Source organism: Molothrus ater, chromosome 5 (genome assembly GCF_012460135.2).
Source record: "Molothrus ater isolate BHLD 08-10-18 breed brown headed cowbird chromosome 5, BPBGC_Mater_1.1, whole genome shotgun sequence".
Classification (NCBI taxonomy): Eukaryota; Metazoa; Chordata; class Aves; order Passeriformes; family Icteridae; genus Molothrus; species Molothrus ater.
The window spans coordinates 54,329,288-54,348,914 of record NC_050482.2 but is presented as its reverse complement, the minus strand read 5'-3'; the positions used below and the strand labels follow the sequence as shown (position 1 = coordinate 54,348,914).

The following is a 19,627-nucleotide window of genomic DNA, read 5'->3' as shown; positions in this document are numbered from 1 at the left end:
AGTTCGATTCTCCACTTGGAGAAGGACTCTCATCAGTACTAGATGAGGTCTGCCACAGCCTGGTCCAGCTGAGTCTCAAAAACACCCAAGGAAAGACTCCACCACCTCTCTGGGTGGCATGTTAAAACTCTTGTGCTACTCAGTGGTGAAAAACATTTTCCTAATGACCAGTCTGAAGTCTGCACTTCTCCTAATGGTCAGCCTGAGCTGCAATTTGTGACAGCTGTTCCTTGTTTTAACGATCTGCCTCAAACAAGAGTTCATTTCCATAGTAATTAGAACTTGTCTTTAAGAAGCTACAGGCTTCTATAAGATGGCCTCTTCTTTTGGGCAAAGTGAAACAGCCCAAGGACCCTAATCTCTCCTCATTACCTATGGTTCCCATGGCTCAGAATCACCTTGGTAATCCTCTCTCCATTTTCTAAACATCGTGCTTTCCATTTGAGGAACCTCAGAACTGACTGAAGAACCAGAGTACTCAGCAATGCTGAGAAGAACAATTACTTCCCCAGATCTGCTGGTCATGGAGACGACCATGCTGTCTGTCTTATTTGCAATGAAAATGCACCACTAGCTCATTTCCGACCTGGCAGCAATCATTACATCCCATAGCATTCCTACAAATGTTCTCTTCAGCCAGCTGCCTCCCAGGCTACATTGCTACAAGGAGTTGATCTGCACTTCAAGAGCTTTCTGTTAGCCAAATCTTAGGCTTCCTAAGACCCAGCTGAATTGCTTTTCTACCACTTCATGCACTAAACTCTCTCTCATGCCAATTTAATGTGATCTATAACTTTTCTCTGGGTGTATTCCATCCCACCATCAAAGTAATTAACAGAGAGGTGACATAACTGGCCCAATCCCTCACAGGCCACTTGTTATTTGTCTTCAGTGAGACACTGAGCCATGGAAGACTACACTTTGAACTCCAATATCCACACAATTTTCAATTAATCTAACAATCCATATACTTCCTCAGTGAGAGATGATAACAAAAACTGGAGTCAGAGAGTCACAGGATGGTTTGGGTTGGAAGGCCCTTAAAGACCAGCCAGTTCCCACTCCCCTGCCATGTGTAGAGACACCTTCCACTAGATCAGGTTGCTAAAAGTTCCATCCCTGGATTGGGCATTCACAACTTCTCTGGGCAACCTGTGCCAGTGACTCACCATCCTCACAGCAAAGAATTTACCCACCAATATGCCCACATCTACATATTTGGTCATTTATTCACAAAAGGCATTCAGGTTCATCAAATACTTCTTGCCCCTGGTACTTTTGGTTCAACTATTCTTGATTATCTTCTCACTCTTCTCATATTTGAAAACAAATTCCCTGGAGACATGATATATAACATTTCTAGGGATTGCAGAAGGCTAACTAGCCCTAAATTATCCTTCTTTCTCTCCTTAAAAAGATGGATATAATAAATAATGCCTTTCCCTAGTTTTCAGGAACCTTTCTGATATATTTTCATGGAGAACTGCAACTGCAGAATTGCAATTGCATCACCTATGTCTTTCAGCATCCTAGCATAAATCCCATCCAGCCTGATAGATCTGAACGTAGTCAGTTTTTAAAAATAGTTCTGAGTAGTAAAATATTCTGTTTCCTGTGCTGCACTGCTTATTTAAGTTCTAGGCAAGCTTTGCTTTTGTACAAAACCGTGTTTGGAACAAGAACCTATCATGACTCTTGGCTGGTGGGACAAATTGCAAGACAGGCCACCTCTTGCCCATGCACTCAATCCCACACTGCTTGGGCTCTGAGGACACAGCATTTATCCCCACCCCACCCTTATAAAACTGGAGAGGGCTCTGCCCTCAAGCTCCATGAGCAGCTATCTACCAAAAAGTGCTTCTCACAACTAGCCAGTGACATTTAAGAGAAGAGAACCCAAATATTCAGAGCACTAGCCTCAAAATACTGATAGAGGGAGAAGAACAGAGAGCCAAGAAATATGCACAGCACAAAGAAAACTTTCAATCCAGTTACTTCCCTTCAAAGTAACTGAAGGAATGAAGAAAAAGAGTAACTCGCCTTTCTTGACACATGACATTAAACTTACTTAACAGGACTAAAATTACTAGATTCCACATGGATTCTGCTAGGATGTGGTTACTACAGGGGTGAGACCCAGTGAGACTCTCCTTCACTGACATTAAAGAATCTCACTGCTGCTTTGACAGACCTGCCAGGCTGACTTCCTGAATGCTCAGTGCAAGAGTGCTACCTACCCTATCCCCTGCCTTTACCAGGGACCTGCAATCTGCTGCAGACTTGTCACTACTTGTTTCTGAGTTGAGAAACAGGAGGACCCAAATGTTGTCTAATGGCAGCATTTCCAGAGGTCTTCAGAAAAGCCCTCTGTGCAGATGCCAATTCTCAGTACTCAGAAGGGAAGCTGTTTCCATCACATGCAGTTTTTGAACACTACTCCCTACTCCACTTAGACAACACATACACTCTGCTACAGAATAGCAGGATGGCTCAGGCTGGAAGGGAACACAGTGGGGCAGCTGGTCTTGCTTCCCTGCTCCAGCAGGGCCATCCCAGAGCACAGGGGACAGGATTGTGTCCAGAGGGGTCTGGAATATCCCCAGTGAGGAGACTCCACACCCTCTCTGGATAATCTGTTCAGTACTCGGTCAGGGAAGAAGTTCTGCCTCCTGCCCAGGTGGAACCTCCTGGGCTCAGTCCCTGCCCGTTCCTCTGGTGCCATTGCTGGGCCCCTGGAGCAGAGCCTGGGCCCTGCTCAGAGCCCTCCCTGCAGACAGGGACACCCAGGGCTGAGGGCCCCTCTCAGCTGGGGCTCCTCTCCAGGCTGGACAGGCCCAGCTCCCTCAGCCTTTCCCTGCCAGAGATGCTCCAGGCCCTAAGTCATCTCCACAGCCTCCACTGGCCCCGCTTCAGGAGCTCCATGTCTCTGCTGTCCTGAGGAGCCCAGAGCTGGACACAGCACTGCAGATGTGTCACACAGGGCAAAGCAGAGTTAATCTCATGTTCTTTCTAACAGTGAAGTGGGAAACAAGTGCAAAAGACTGCTTTGCTCCTCTTCATTCAGCCTATGTCATGCTAGCAGACCTCTGTATCTGATTTCAAATCTACCATGTTTACCTAATTTTCACATACCTTGTACCACTTATTATCACTTGTGTGCTTTGCTATGTTCCCTTTGCTTTCTGGTACTAATGCCACACTCTTACAAAGAAAATGCACACCTCCAATGAGTGTGCGAGTAAACACTAAGTGCAAATTTAATAGGATCACTAAAATCAATGTTTTCTGGCAGAAAACATTCTCAAGAGGATAGAGACCACACTACCTGTGGCCCAGCATATCTTGTTCTTGTAGTATACAGTCCTGGTGGAGAAATATTAGTAGAACTTTCATGTTTATGCTAAAACATCAGAAGGTATGTTTCCCTGCTAACAATACACCAGGTATTTATTTGCATTAAAGAAGTTATTTAATCAATGAAGAAACACTCAAAAAATCCCAAAACTAAAAAACCTCACCAACAACAAAAAAACCACAAACAAAAAAAAACACCCACAAACCAAAAAAGAGTTCTACAGTTGTAGGCTTACAACTTATGAATAGGAGGACAGCAAAAAGAGAAAATTTATATATTTTACCCTAAGAGTACACTCAGATCAGAATTTGCACTTTAAAGGAATGAAGGTAAATTTCCATAAAGTATGAAAAACGTGGCATTTTAAAAAGCTAAGGCAACGAAATATGACCTTTTCATCATGGAATTAATAATCCTTACTGTATTTTCCCAGCCTTAATCTTCCTGAACTTTCAAATCAATTATCAAATAGATGCAATACCTCTATTAGTGCAAGTGGAACTTTCTTGTTTGCTAAGATTTTTGCACAGCACTGTACAGAGTAAAAACCCATCTACTTACGGGACACTCCAGTGAAAATCTGTAAATGATTTAAAAAAAGCTGCTACTAGCAATTACGAGCACTTTAGATAAAAAGCATCTTTGACAGAATATTTTGGGCACTACACTTTGCATGGAAAGGACATAAGGTTGCACACAGCAGGTAGGATTTTTGAAGTCTAAAAAACAGAAATAAAAAAGAAAAAATAAGAGCAAGGAAGTGCCTATTTTATTTTATAAATGAGTCAGTAGTACTGGGTGATATTTTTACAGAGCTGCATGGAGCAAAGCACCAAATGCTGCCAATGCTACTCTAGAGTGATAATATAGTCAAAACACTGAAAATTATATGTTTAGAGTAAAAATCCATATGAGGACTTGCATACATTTCACAAAACCAAATCCTACTGCCTTAATTAATTCTAACAATCAGATGTAATAAATTTAGCTTACTCTTCTTACCCAGGAGACAAAGTACAAGTTTCCTGCTCTGTATCTAGGAATGCTATGAGACCTACTTCTAGAATTCCATTTGTTATTTAAGGGCTCACAGTCACAATCACACTAGTCACACTCAGTGTAGGTGTATGCAGAAACTAAGAGAACTACTCTCTTTGAAAGCACCCTGTCATTTAATGAAAGACTGTGACTGTTTTAACATTTTGAACACATGATCAGAAACATCAGATCAGAAACAAGTTCCTATGAAGGGCTCCAGATCACCTCACCTCATCTCCCAGAACAAGACTTACCTAAGCTGCCAGGGAAATTAAATGTTAGTGACAAGCAGAGAAATTGGGTTTTGATAAATACAGATTATGTCACTTCAGAAGGCAAGAACTTCCCCATCTTCAAGGATGCAATCTATGGTCAGCAATGGAATCTCTGGCATTGTGTATGATTTTTTCTTTTTTTAATGTGCTTATCTAATTTTTAACATTATATACCAACAGCTAGATATGCCAACCTATAACCTTTAAGACTGGAAGTTTAAAATCATATTGAATGTCAAGAGCAAAGCAACCTGTCCTCCTGTGTACATCAGCATCCTGGGCTGGGGGAATTCTGGCCTTCCAGAAATGTGACAAATGTCTTCAGTATTAATGCAACTTCAGCCTGCTGATGATTCACCAGCAGAGGGGTGACTATTAAAACACAAATATTCATTACTTGAAAACCCATGCTGCTGTAAATGTAGCACTGACAGGCAAAAGTTTCCAAGAGGAACCTGAGAATTAATACACACATCCCCTGTCCAAGTGGAATAGTATGAGGAACTAATGCCTCTGTAGGCTGTGATTGACTTGCTGTCAGATCACAGTTAAGTTTTGCATATGTGGTTGGTTCAACAGCATTACTGTGTTGGCAGAGTCCAGAGATCTCATCTTTAAAATATGGGTGGGGTGTCATCACATCATCTTGGAAGCACACAGCTCCACCTTCTCCCTGATCTGCTTGCTGGGAATTCTTTGTGGACAAGTTTATCAGCTGTAAGCAATGCCTTGAAAAGTCAGTTCTTGAAAAACCCTCACCCAGCCAAAGCAATAGGCTTTCCCCTTGGTGGAAAATTCAGCACTCCCAATGGCAGAAACACAATCCCAGCTGTATATGAGCCAATACAAACATCCAGCAGAAAAAAATGCTGGGCTGAAACACCTGAGGCCACACTTATGAAACATTCCAGTGCCAGAACTGATACTTCTCCACAAATCAGCTGATTTGGACTGTGTAGCAAACAGCACAATTCCCAGATTTGAGACAGGTGCCTGTAAGGCACTGATTTTAGAGTGAATACAGACAGCTTTAGAACATGGTGGAGATGAGTGCCATTCTACTCTTAGTCAAAGAGATTAATACACAGCTAGCAGTCTGCCTGACACTACATTGGAATGAGGGGTCAGGAATAGGCCAAAACAAAGGTGAAGGGATACACCTCCGGCAGGAAATGAGGCTTTGTGGTCACAGCCTGAGCTCTCTCAGCTTAGTGAAGTGGCAGCAGAACTAGGCGAAGGAATAAACCAAAATGCCTGGGAAAGGACACAGATATTAGGAAATGGGAAATGAAAAAACATTAACTGAGAAATGAATCAAGGATCCAACATTTCCTATCAAATCACTGTGTTGTTTAGGGTACCCTGAAACCTTAAATTCAAGTACAGCAGAAACCCACTGGCTGCTCTGAGGATGCACAGGCCAAGGCAGTAGCCACTGAACATAAATGTAAGAATAATGTAAGAATAAAGAAAAATTAAAACCATAGCTAGACACTGCTATGGCAACTGTTACTGGTTATCTGCAGAACCACAAAGCTTTTCCACTGAACTGGCAGGTCTGAGTACTGCCCCTAGGTGCAAGATTCAATGGTTATTTTGCTACACACAACAGAGCATGGCATAAACACCCTGGTACCCCCTGAGCTCCTTGCCCTCTCATCTCTGCAAGTGCCATCAACTTTATTTCAGATGCAAAGAAAGGCACAAAGAAATGCAGAGGGGATCACTGACATTTTGTTACATACTAGAAATGTACTGCTCTGGAGTGTCTAATGAAGATAGCAGCAATGAGGACCCCAAAGAAGTCACTGGTAGAAACCAGTGTCATTCAATGTCTGTAATATTTTGACCTGGGATTTCACTTCTTCCTGCAACAGGGCTCTACAGGGAAATAGAAGCAGAATCACATCAAAGCAATAATGTACATTACTGGAGAAAGGATCACAGGGGATGTAAAGAGCTAGGTTGAGAAGTTCCAGCTGCTCTCACAGGAATAAAGGAAGAATCTACTGCCCACACTGCATGGCTACCAGAGCTCCGAGGCTGCATAAACAGATCTTTTATCACAAAAGCAACCAGGTTGTTTCTTTGCAGTCTGCAGGGTGGTAAGTAGAGCAGCAAGGATGCAGTTATACGAGCTGAAGGTTAACTAAGGGTGTAATTCTGTCACATTCAATTTAGAAATGTGAATACATTTCCTATGAGTTTGGGTGTCTTACTAATGGCCTGGGGAGCAATAGCCTTAGGCTCTTCAAAAATTTTTTGTCCAACAAAGGAGTTGAGTCCTTTACAGCAATGACATTTACTTCAACAGCCAAAGGCAATCTAAAAGCAGTCCTGGACTGTGATGTTCTCCTTGACTTAAAGCTAGAAGCAATGAATAAGCTGATGTCAGTATATGCAATAGTTTTGCTAAGGGCTCCTTCTGTAACAAAATTTCACCCTCAAAATTGTCCTTAAAATTAGGTTTAAACAGTCATGCCATGCATTTCAGACCAACAGATACCAAAAATAAAAGAGCTCTGTGAGCATGTACTACATCAGAAAGTGCTTTAAGTCAGGGAGGCAACTCCTTTTATCTCTCTCCCCTCCACACTCTCCCTCACAACAGAGCACTTCTGAAACTCTTCCATTACATACTCACAGCTCAAGCATGGGACTGGAGAAGAAACCTATTCATTTCTGTCCTTACAGAGAAAGATTTTTAAAACTAATGCCCAATAAGACCACATGTTAGTCAATAAGCAGAGACAGATGGTAAAAGCAGATGGTTTTGAAAGGATTTGCAGCAGTCCCTGGCTCCACCATCTCAGAAGCTCCACAGGGTACTGGCAGAAGAAGTGGTTCCTTTCCTTTTCTTTCCTTTTCTTACTCCAGAAAACCAGCAGCTGATCTTGCTGGTTGCCACAAAGGCAGGAAAGGACAGGCAAAATTCACTCATGCGCTTCATCCTACCTCCAAACTGCTTTTGCCCCTCTGCAGAAGCTCAGCTAAACACAAGCTGCTGCTCTAGGCCGAGCAGCCAGGTGCCCACCGGACAAGAGACACAAATTCACCCCCGTGTTTACTGGTCTCAACCAGGACCAGAGTAGGCAGAGCTCCTGGGTTTGGCAGTCACTCACCACAGACCATGACCATTTTGCTTCTGACCACACCAGAGGATGGTACCTAAGAGAGCACGCTCCAGTGCTGAACCCCAGCATACACACCCACCCACAGACCAGAGCCCTGCTTAAAGCACCAGCACCTGTTTCTGAAGGCCCTAGTGACGAAGGCATCTTAGATGCTGCAACCCCACACAGCCAGACAAATGGTGAATGACTTCACGTCACAGAGAGATATGGCAATGGGAGCAAACCTCACAGAAGCACAGCTATTCACATTACACCTCAAAATAGAAAAAGTGGGGAAAAAAACATTATTTCATGTGTAAAATAGAATAGTGACAGAAAAATAGATTTCCAATGAGTGTCATGTGTTTGGCCAAAGCAATATTGCTAATATTGCTACAGGTGCAACCTTCTCCAAGTTACTGCTATTTATGCTCAGGGAACAAGAACCCACTAAAGACAAAGAGACAGCACGAATGTCATGGTGTCATTTTGGGCACACTGCCTCAGCTGGAGCACAGCACCAGCTCCAGTCAACAGTAACTCTCCTCTGAGCTATCAACGCTAAACATCTTATCATACCTAAAATGATGACTCAGACCATTTCTTATTCTGCCAATGAATCATTACATGGTGCCACCTCTGGCTACTATCAAAACCGCCTGTAACCGTTTCAGCCATTAACTCCAGAGTACACTCATTCCAAAGAACCTTTTAGAACACAACTCTGCTCTATTAATGCCCACATATTTTGTGGGTAAATAAAGAATCTCTCTTTTAGCATTTACTAAAGTGTAGGGTAGGAACTGCACTCCTGAAAGGCCTAGTACTTTTCCTACACAGCATATCCATTTTTCAGATTTTCCACAGAAAGAGGAGTTATTGGCTCAATATCAACATAAGACTTATTCTTGCTTTACATTTCTTAAAACAATGCAACTGCATAGCTTTGTAAGAACTTTTTTCTTGTTGTTTATCTATCCCACTGTTAACAAAATTGCAGTCAATTAACATTTCCATTCTGAAGGAATATTCTAGAGAGGGCTGTAACACAATAGTGCAATTATATTCAGCAGCCCCAAAATAAGAAAAGGCCTTTTTGAACCATCTACAGCAAAATAAATCTCCCTTCTTTACATTAAATCAGGGAACAATTCTTTCCTTCAAACAATTAAGTTTATGGCTTCTTTCAGGAATGTAAAACAGAAAACAAACAAACAAACCAAAAAAAGAAGCTGTCTGTCCAGCCAGTCCCAATTTTATACAGCACTGCAGAACAGTACTGAAAACTGAGTCTGCTACAAAGGTAAACATAAGCCATTCAAAACTGGAATCAAAACTTTGTATTTGTTTACAGAGAGCACCCCATGGTAAAATTGCTTCTTACCTTTGGACACAATAAAACATGGATCTGGGCTTGGACAAAGGCATGGCCAAAAGATGGCTTTAGAAATTATATTGTAAGCATCCAGGTTTGTGACCAGTCTTGCCATTCTTGAATGCATCAATCAGTCATCAAGTTTTATATTTTTTCTGTTAACCCCACAATCTGCTACTCAAAGCAGATATGGAAGATGGATATTGGTATAGAGGGTTAAAAATTAATTGAGGTATGAGGAAAACCTATTATAATCATAAATTTATGGGCACAGTTGCACCACAATCACATTGTGGAAGGAGAAAAATTAATTGGGAAGGAGAAAACTTTGGAGTCAAACACAACAGCATATTTTTGAGGCACAAGATACCTTTTCCTGTGAGCATGAGTGGAAGAACAGAACCCCATGCGATTTCCAGCCACTTGAAACTCCCTAAGCAGGGGTACACACAAAGAGAAACAGATTCAAGCAACTCCTGCAAAACACAGCTAAATTAGCTTAGAACAGAACACGATTAAAACTGAATTACAGGTATTTTTGCCAAACCTTCAATATGCCTCATGCTTTAACAATATAGTAACAGATTTGAGGGTGAAAGGGTTTCCAGTTTTTAGTAATTATCAACAGAACATTAATTACATACCTACTATTATTATTTCACTATGTAAAGACCTAGTTTGCTGTAATTTTAACACTACGTCACTCAAAGACAGCTAAAGAAAGCCTTAAAGCACTATGAAAATAAGAATTAAAAAAATACAAAAAACACCACAGACAAAACGTCTGCCTCAGCTGGCATTAAAAATGGGAAACATAGGCTTACCATTCAAAAACAGAATGGAAAAGAACTGTAATAAAAGAAAAAGCATCTGCTGTAGTCTTATCTTGAAGGATATCGTTTCCTCTTTGACTCTGTTCATCAGACCCTTGAAGGGTATGTCTACACAAGTGACTGGAGACAGGCAGGCACCTCTCCTCCCTCTCCAGACTGGCCAGATAGGAGTCAAATTAAATCCAGAGGCCATGCAGAAGCATCAGTACAGCACCAAGCAGCTCGTGATGCCAAACGTCCCCTGCTGCAAGGAGCAGCGCACTCTTCCCCCAAGCGCACGATCTCCACCGATTCCTCGATCTCCACCGATTCCTCGCAGTGTTTTAGCCAGGCATTGAGTCACACCCAGGAATTCATCAACTCAAAACCAGGCCAAGAGCAACAACAAGAGCAGATTTGCATTTGGCCAGAAGTAATAGTCCCATCCCAAGCAGGAGGTCGGGAATGAGTAGCCAGAGGTGAGGCAGGCAGGCAGACCCCCTGGTCAGGTAGGAGCTCACATTTAGAGAGCAAGGTTTTGGGGAGTTGCCAGCGCAGCTCCACACAGGCCAGGTGAAGAGCTCCCAAACTACGACTGCCTTTGTGAAATAGCTGTCTGAGCCAGGGAAGTCAACGTCTTTCGGACTATCCTTATTTCCAGACACATCTGGTGATGTCTGACTCTTTCCATGACCCACTGCTAATAATTTAGATAATTTTAATCTCGCTGGATAATATTCAAACTTCCATTTCTTAAGCCTCCTTTGTGGACTCAACCCTTAGGGAAACAATGCTATAATTTTTCATAGTGATAATGCAAAATAATTGAAGGACTATGAAAAATTATTATAGGACAATGCTAATATTATCCCCTGCAGCCGTTATTCCCAATATTTTCTTCCAAACATAGCAAAACCAAAAAACATACTAAAATAAGCAACGGTCCTCAGATGAGTTGGTACTCATCAACACAGTTTTCTCCACCCCACTGAGTTGCTCACATGATCTTCTATAGGTCAAAGTAATTTGCTTTGGGGAAAAAAATGGCAAAATCTAGGAGCTTTCTATGTGAAATGTATGGGGGGGGGAAGCTTTTTTCCAATGACAGTCTAATTCTGCAGGCTGCTCCTCTGGAGCAAGGATCTACACTCTGTCACAGGACTCAAAATCATCAGTATCCAGAAGATTTCTGAAGACAGTGGCCACTTGTTTGTGTTCTCCACTGCACCATGTAGCCAAATGACAGTTTCTGTGCCTTTGGTCAAACTGCTAACAGTCCCTGACACAATCCTTCTGCCCTGTCATCATCCATGTTTCTCTCCCTGTCAGCCCTCCCACACCCTCCCAAGTCACCCACCCCCCCAAGATTCAGGTTTGTCAGATCTGATCTGAACTGACTTTGGGGAAGGTACAAGAAGCTTATCAGTCAAAGCTGCTTCCTGTAACAGAGACACAAACTTTGTGCCTCTGTTAACAGGCCATTTCCTATTACTTTCATAGTAGCTGATCTCTAGATATTTTTTCCCCAGCTGACATGCTTTGGGTTCTATTTACTCAGCCTTTTCTCACATGGTCTTCAAGATGTTTTAAAACTACATTTCCCCACCACTAATTTAAACAAGCCTTGACAGGGATTAAACTTGAATCCTGAATTGGAAGAACTGAAGATTTGCAGCTTTGTTACAATATCAGATCCATCCTCAAACATACTCCAAATATAGTAGAAGGCTGGCCTAAATCTGCTATTCCTTCATGTTTAATTCAGATACCTTTGAGTGAATGCATCCCTACTCCCCTCAATTTTCTCATCCCCAGTTCTCATCACCTATGTACTGAAATTGATGGTGACTTTAACTTAGAAAAACACCCCAAAACACAAACAAAATGTTTTAAAACACTATAGTTATGCAGAAACTAGTTGTCAGAACAACACAATAGATCTAGAGGTTAAAGCACTACATTGCAACAGGCATTTTACAACTTAACTAAAGCAACTATCAATTTTTAAACTATGTGGTTCCTTCAAAGAGAAGACGAGTCCCTAACTCAGTAATAAACAGAACTTGGATTTTTCTAGTCAAGAACATTACAGCTAAGCAGGAAACTATGATGCTTTTGATACAGCAGTGCAAATCAAAATAAACTCCAATAGCAGATCTCTGCGCCACCAGCTTCTTAACAAGTGGGGATGAAGGTTCCCAGAATGTCAGCATGCACAGAAAGTTACACTCTAAACTGACAAGCTAAAACAATGTGAGCTTTGGTATTAAAAGCTTCTGAAAGGCCTTGCATTTTGTTATGTTTCTGGGATCATCTAATAGTTCAATCGTACACTTGTTTTAATACAAATTCAAATGAACCAGGATTAGAGCTGATATGGATTTTGGAACACATTTTTCTAGCCTAAAAATGACCTTCAGAGATAGCAAACTTTCAGTCTAAATAAAGATGCAAAACAAGCCTTTTGACTGAATTTATAATGCAATATTTCTGGATGAACTCCAATTTAGTTTTACTAGTTCCCCCCCAATAAGATAATGATCTGTCATTAGTTATTTGTTTCTCTAGCTATGCCCTTAAAAGGCTCCAAGGCAAACACGAAAAAACAAATTGTTCTGAGTAACATTACTGTAAAGGACTGTATAAGACAAGACAAGGTCACATGTCTTTAGTTCCCAGAGAACCGAAGATATCCTCACAGGATCCTGTAACAAAATTTATGTTTGTGGTGCCCTGCGGGAAGGGGGGTAGCAGGGATATCCAGTCATTTCCCAATCAAGAGACAGAAAACATCACTAAGGCTCTGAGTAAGGCTCTTTCCTCATATGAAAAAAACTCTATCGCTATCTAACACCACACTTCCATTGAAAAAAAAAAGCCAGAAACAACGTATGGGCCTAAGAGCAGGAAAACAAAAAGGCAACCCTGCCCCAAAAATTAGATTAGATCTTTATTTTGAACCGTATCGCACTGACGATTTCCCCTCACCCGCAGCCAACCCTGCGGCGAGGCAGGGCGGGAGCCGTTCGCCACATCCTCTCCTCATTCACAGAGTCTCACCCCGGCATCAACTCACCCAAGGAAGAGCCGAAGCACCAGCGGGGCTGGGGCCGACGTCGCCCCCGGGGTACCGCCCGATGCCCGGGGCTCGACCCCGCCGCTCCCGGCTCCCCGGACGCGGAACCTGCCCCGCACGACCCCGCCGGAGCCTCCCGGCACCGAGGCAGCCGCTGCAGCCGGCCCGGCCCCGCCGCCTCCCGGGCATCCTCCCTCTCGAGCGTCGCCTCCTCCTCGCCCTCGCCCCCACACCACCTTCTGCCTTCTTGGGTGTTTTGGCGTTTTTTTCTTTTCTTCCCTCCGCCGTGCCCCAGCGGGTTGTTACCTTCAAGTGCCGCTTTTCCGACCAATTCCTGTTTCCAAATCGCTGCCCCCCCACCTTCCCCAGCACGCAGGCAACTCCCGGCAAAGAAGAGGCGGAGGAAAAGAGAAAAAGCAAGCAAGCAAAAAAACCCCCAAAAAACAATGAAAAAAAAAAAGGCAAAAACCCAAGGGGAAAAAACCATATAAAACCCACCCAAATAAAATTAACAAACCTCTCGTGGCGCTCCGGGTGTGACAGTGTGTATCCGGCCGAGGGAGGGAGGCGGGCAGGAGCAGCGCCTGCCCCGCTGCTCGGAGCCGGACCGGGGGAGGATGCGCGCCCGCCCGGGTGCGGACTGGGGCCGCCTGGCTCAGCGCCGTGGGCTCTGCAGCAGAAGCCGCCAGGCACCGCCAGGGCGGGAGAGCGGGCCCCGCCCCGCCCCCCCCCCCCCCTCCGGCAGCGCTCAGCTCCGCGTGTGCCCGTGAACCCCCGCCTCAGGCCGCCCCTTCCTCCGCGGCCGCTGCCGGCGTCGCCCCTCAGCTGTGGGGCACAGGCGTGTTCGGCGGCCCGGCCACTCCCGGCCGCGGCCGTGCCGCAGGGGGTGCGGACACGCCGCGCCATCCCTACAGGAACCAGCAAGGCAGGCGAGAAAAGGCTCCCTCTCTCCCTTCCCTTCTTCCTCCCGGAGGGCTCCCCTCCTTACCGTGCTGCTGAGGCTCCTCCGCCGCCTCCGGGCTCGCTGGGGCCGGAGCGAGTGCCGGCGGTGGCGGCTCCTCCTCGGCGCCTCCCAGAACCCCTTCCCCACCCTCGTCCTTCCCCGCTCCGCCTGCGCCGGCGTGAGCCGGCGGCCGGGAGTGCGGGAAGCGTGGTCGGGCTGCGCTGGAGCCCCGCAGGGATCCAGGGGAGGGTGGGGGAGCCGCAAAAGCTCCTAAATCCATGGTGAAGGGGCAGGGTGAGTGGTCCCTCGGGTGCCCTCCAAGGTTATTACATCTCCTTACCCTCTTCAGCTTACAGCAGAATTACGTCTGCGATTAAAATGGTCAGGAAGAATGCACAGAAACAGAGTTATAAAATAGGCATATTATGTTAATTACGCAAATTGTCTTATAAGCGTTAGGGAAAAAACGAGATTTGCAGCATGCCTAGTCAGCCTAGAATACCTGCTTTTAACACCGATATTCATTTTCTCTCTTTGGCAATAGAAGGTACACCCTCTGATCTTTTCAACTCAGCATCAGAATCATCAAGATGAGACATTTTTATAGTCTCTTATTACACTTGCAGCATGTATGAGCATTAATTAATTTTACAAGGTTGTGTTTGTTTCATTATTTCCTTCTATTTATTAGTACTGTGAAAAAGCCAGCCCGGGAGAGATTGGGTAAACTGCTCACTGATGAGTGAATCGGTATGAGGGCTATCAGCAGAACACCCCCCACAAAGGGATTAAGAACTGCAGCTCCCCCACTTCTAGCTCCTTGCTTGGAGAGTTTATAGTCTACAGGTGCCTGCCACTTCCACATGAGACCTACCAGTGCCTGTTGGCACATCTGGGCACAATCTAAGGCTAGGTGGAATCTCCAAAGCCTCATTTCACCTCATTCTGCCGGGTGTCCTTACAGTACATGTGCCAGTCACCTTCATGTGACACAGGACATAGGGCTCTAAGACCTGGGCAGACCACAAATATCCAACCAGGACACAAGGTCTGTGTCACCTGCTCTCTACATTACACCTATGGATTGGAGTAGGGTCATACAGAGCTGAGCAAGTGATTCATCCCACAGAAATGTGTGGGATGTAGAGAACTTTGCCTTCATCATTCATACAGATGGAAGAAAAGCTTCTGCCTTCTCCAATACCCAGGTGCTGTCCCAAAGGTCTGGAGCACTCAACAGGAGAGTGGAAGCTCTGTTTCAATTTAATTTTTTGCATTTACAGGGAAAAACAACCTACAGCTTCTTTTACAGTTGGACTTGGTGATCTTAAAGATCTTTTCCAATCTCAGTGATTCTGTGATTCCAGCAAAGGAGTTTCAGATTTCATTCACTGGAAGTGTAGCAGGAGGAAACTTGCAAGGAAAGAAACCACAGGAAGTGGTTCTACCAGAGGAGGCCCCAGCTGTCTGCAGAAAGTGACTGATGGTTGCTGGGATGTTTCCAAGTAAAGAGAGTTTTGGTTGCCTGCATCACAGGCATATTCTTTAACATAAACATCTGCCTTGACAGGCTGGCCAGGCCTCTGTCAAGACTAAAAAGGCCATACCTGAACTGATGGTGACTGACACCAAAATGAGGAACAAGTAGACAAAGACATGACTTAAAAGAATAGTCAGTGAGGGATGGCTTTGTTCAAGGATCATGATCTTGCACTTTGAAAACTAACCAGAAGAAAAGTTTTTGGGAAGCCCAAATGAGACAGAACGACTGTAATTATTATCTTTCAGGACACCAAATAGAGAGCTTGATAAGCAACAGTTCCTTCAGAAACTCTTCCAAGAGACATTGTATAGGAGATATACAAATCTGCAAACTTAGTGAAATTTCTTTGGGAAATTTCCACAAAGCAGGCAGTCTAGAAGAACAGTTCCCAACTAAGAACCAATTAGGACAATAAACTGCTCGCGTGTCAGAATCGGTTCATGACAGCTTCTCAGAAATCTCTAGGTGAAAAAAAATGCTGAGAGCATAATTCGATTGAGGAAATGAAGAAACAACGAGGAATTGCGCCAACCTGAGGAGGCTTCCCTTTGAACCCAGGAAATGAAGGTAGCAATGAAGCTCTCAAATGTGTCAAGGGCTACGGAGAATGTGGAGGCTTCAGCTCGAGAAGCAATAATAATCTGTCTGAAGTCTTGTGGGAGTCTGTAGGAAAAAACTGTTACATGGTTTTTTGGAATGAGATGGACAAGGATGAACTGCATGAGAAGAGCACTGAGTCAAAACATCTGCAGTTTCCTCTAAAGAGGACTGCAAGTGGTTTCATACACTGGGAAATATGCTACAGGTCCTCAAAACTCACTCTGGAGCATCTATTTTTTGTTGTTGTTTTTTATTTCATTTAATTAAAAGATAAGCTTTCCTTAGCTCCTTCCCAGATGTCAATTTCTCTTTGAATTCTTGCCAATGCAAGCAATTCAATCTTGGTGAGGCACTCTGAGCAAAGCAATCATTTATCCATTAAGCATCCAGAGGGGAAAAGAAATATAACAGAAAACATGCAAAAGTAATTAACCTTGGCTTTTCCCCCAGAAATTTATACCTGTATCTTTACAAAGTAGCGGCTTGACCTATGAGATTTCTGTTTCTTTGAGGCTGATAAAAAAAAAGTCAAATGCAATAACTATTAAGTTTATTCTATGCAGAAAATCATGTCTCTATTAAAATTATTTTTACCTACCACTCACTCCTACTCATGGCTGCCCAGCTTCAACAATCTGAGCAGTTGAACTGAAATCTTTTCTACATGATGCTTGTTTAGCAAAAAAAGGTTAAAGAGACACCTGTTATCTCTGTGGCTTCCAATACCCACTTCTTATATTTCTGATTTAGCAAGTCAGCTTGCCCTTTAACCTTTTCTCCAATGTGGTTGGAGAGGGTATATCTTCTGCAGTTTTTAGATGCCCCAGACTAAATTATTCCATTATTTTATAATACGGACCAAGTGAAGGAAACCGAAACATAATGGAAGATGTTCATGATTTTTGAACCATCTATTAGACAAATACTAAAATTCTGATTGAGTAACATATATTGAAGAGTCATAAAAGGGTCAAACTCCAAACAGAATATTAATTGCCACATATTACAAATATGTTTTAAAAATCATTTTGCTACTGATAAATATTTATTTGTTTTTCCTTGTGAGAGGGAAGGAATTAATTAAATAGTGTTGCATTTATTTTCTTAATACAAGGAATTCGCATTTACCTGTTTCACTTTTTTCCCAATGATGTGTTAGCCTTCAGCCAAGGTACGGGTGAAGATTAGGGACTCTGAGAAGAAAATTTAAAAGTTAAGCCTAGAATTAATGCAATTAATATTTAAAAGTAAGAAGATGTAATTAACAGATCTTGTCATCTGTCAGCCTGATCAAGTTGTATCAAACCTGGTGTTTATGATGAAGGAAAATCATAGCTATGCATGGAAAGCTGCCAAAGAGTCTTTGGGCAGGTTGATTTCTTAAATAACAGTAATTTAACCCACTTACAGCTTCCTCATGTGAACCTAATACCTGAGGAGAAAGAGAAGGTGGCAAGTTGTTGAGTCCAAATAAAAATAAAAAAGACAAATGTTGATTTTTTAAAAAAAGGATCCCACAAGTGCAAGTGTGCACAGAAGGGGTCGTTGGGCTCTGCTCCCAGGGAACAAGAGACAGGCCAGAGGAAACAGCCTCAAGTTGCACCAGGGGAGGTTTAGATTGGATAATAGGGAAAATTTCCTCACTGAAATGGGTATTGAGCATTGGCACAGGCTGCCCAGGGCTGTGGTGGAGTCACCATCACTGAAGTGTTAAAAAAAATGTAGATGTGGCACTTGAGGACATGCATTAGTGGTGGACTTCGCAGTGCTGGGCTAAGGATTGGACTTGATGATCCTTACAGATCATCAAGTTTCCAACCAAAACAATTCCAAAATTCTGTGATTTGAAATTCGTTGCCTCTTTTCACCAATTAAGTCGTAACACTGTGTACTGAGTAACCAGAAGTGGAATGTCATAGTGCTGCAAATAATTAGTTAAATATCTTATGTTTTCAGGTCAAATTATGCCTAAACAAATAATAGTCTGTGCATGTCTGAAGTGCCTCACATCTCAGAATGCCAAGCCACTCTGCATTAAGTGATTGATGCCAGACACAAATAGGCTTCTTGTCACACAAGCCTTAATGTTGCTTTTTTTAACAATAGACCTTACAATGCTTGTACTGTAATCTTTCAACTTTTTAATGGGAATCGAAAGGTAGATTGGTTATTTCCTGATTGGCTGATCTCTAAACCTGTAAATCTACACCTGTGAGCAGTTTTCTGCTATGGCAAGTTTTTTATTCTTTTGATCCAAACTGTTCAATCTGGAAATCAGGACAGAAATGTGAGCTGACAACATCCCAGTATTTCCTGTGTTTAAGAAATGAAACTGAGCTTCCAAAACCTTACAGAAATCAGGGCAAAACCCAGTTCTGGGTATGCATTTAGAAGACTTTTTCATTTGTATTGGATTTTCCCATCCTGGAATACAATTAGAGAAATAGTAACATGAGAGAATACCAAGTAGTATTTTGCAGAAAGTCAGAAATGCACACTACATTTTATGAAGGCACTCAACTTTTTAATATGAGACCGTGCTATCCATTATTCCCTACTGACGTCTGGTCTATGATATTCCAGATATTCCTCAAGAATACTGGAGAAAATGCAGACACCTTGGCAACTCCTCTAAAAAAAGCACAAAATCAGTTTATTAATAAAATTACTACAGAATATTGTATCATCATAATAATCATCTAAAATATTCAGGTTGTTATTTCTACATGTCATTTGGTAGTATTAACTTTATACAAGTGCAGATATTTTGTCTTTTTTGCAGTTGGATAGCACAGGCCCTTCCTTTAGGTATTTTCAATTCCTTACTGACATTTCTTTCTGATACAATCCTTGCTATAAACTGTCTTTGCATGAGTAGGGAGTTTCAGCATTTCAGCAAGAGATTAACGGTGTGGCAGAGTCTTAGTAGACTGTTAGAGGCAGACTTAAACACCAAATGGCTGGTAAATATTATCAATTAATTATTAAATTTTGGGCTTCAAAACACTTAAAAAGTTCCAGAACAAATGACTGTGCCATGATCTACTGTACAGGAGTTCACCTATCCCTAGCCACTGCCCACCTTCTAGGCTTTGTGATTGCAGCAAGCTTTGAAAGAAGATTTTTTTTCTCAGTTTTTTTTACATCTTGTGCAATGTAAGAAAAGACTGAAGTGAAATTGAGGCAGCAACAATGAGAGAAAAAGAGAATCAAGAGAAAAAACAACCTAGAAAATAACCTTAAGCTATAATATTGTAAAGTCAGAAGTCAACTCAACAAGAATTAGGATGATCCTGTTTAAATAGTACAGGGCAATAGTTTCCCAATGGAATGTCAGCTGCGCAGCAAACAGGCCCAATATCTGTGTGCATAGGGCTGGTAGGCTTTTAGGAAAGGCAGGACCTGGGGGGTAGCCTTCTCAAGAAGATTTATAGAATTCCTTTGCCTCTGAAGACCTCTGTTCCCAGCATTTGCTCAATCTTAATTCATCAGGAAGA

The 19,627-nt window shown here is 42.8% G+C and overlaps 1 protein-coding gene across 3 annotated transcripts in view; it reads right to left on the bottom strand.

The window, feature by feature from the left end:
- LOC118700448 (fatty acyl-CoA reductase 1-like) overlaps window positions 1–14,117 on the bottom strand; it is a 129,016-nt gene extending 114,899 nt beyond the window's left edge. The window contains exon 1 of one of the 3 annotated variants that reach the window (XM_036404917.1): window positions 14,033–14,117. The gene's annotated coding sequence lies outside the window, so the exon portion shown is untranslated. Of the gene's footprint in view, window positions 1–13,044; window positions 13,063–13,561; window positions 13,685–14,032 lie in introns of those variants that run through there. The other 2 variants (XM_036404919.1, XM_036404918.2) reach the window with 2 other exon arrangements.
- Window positions 14,118–19,627: the final 5,510 nt, after the last annotated feature.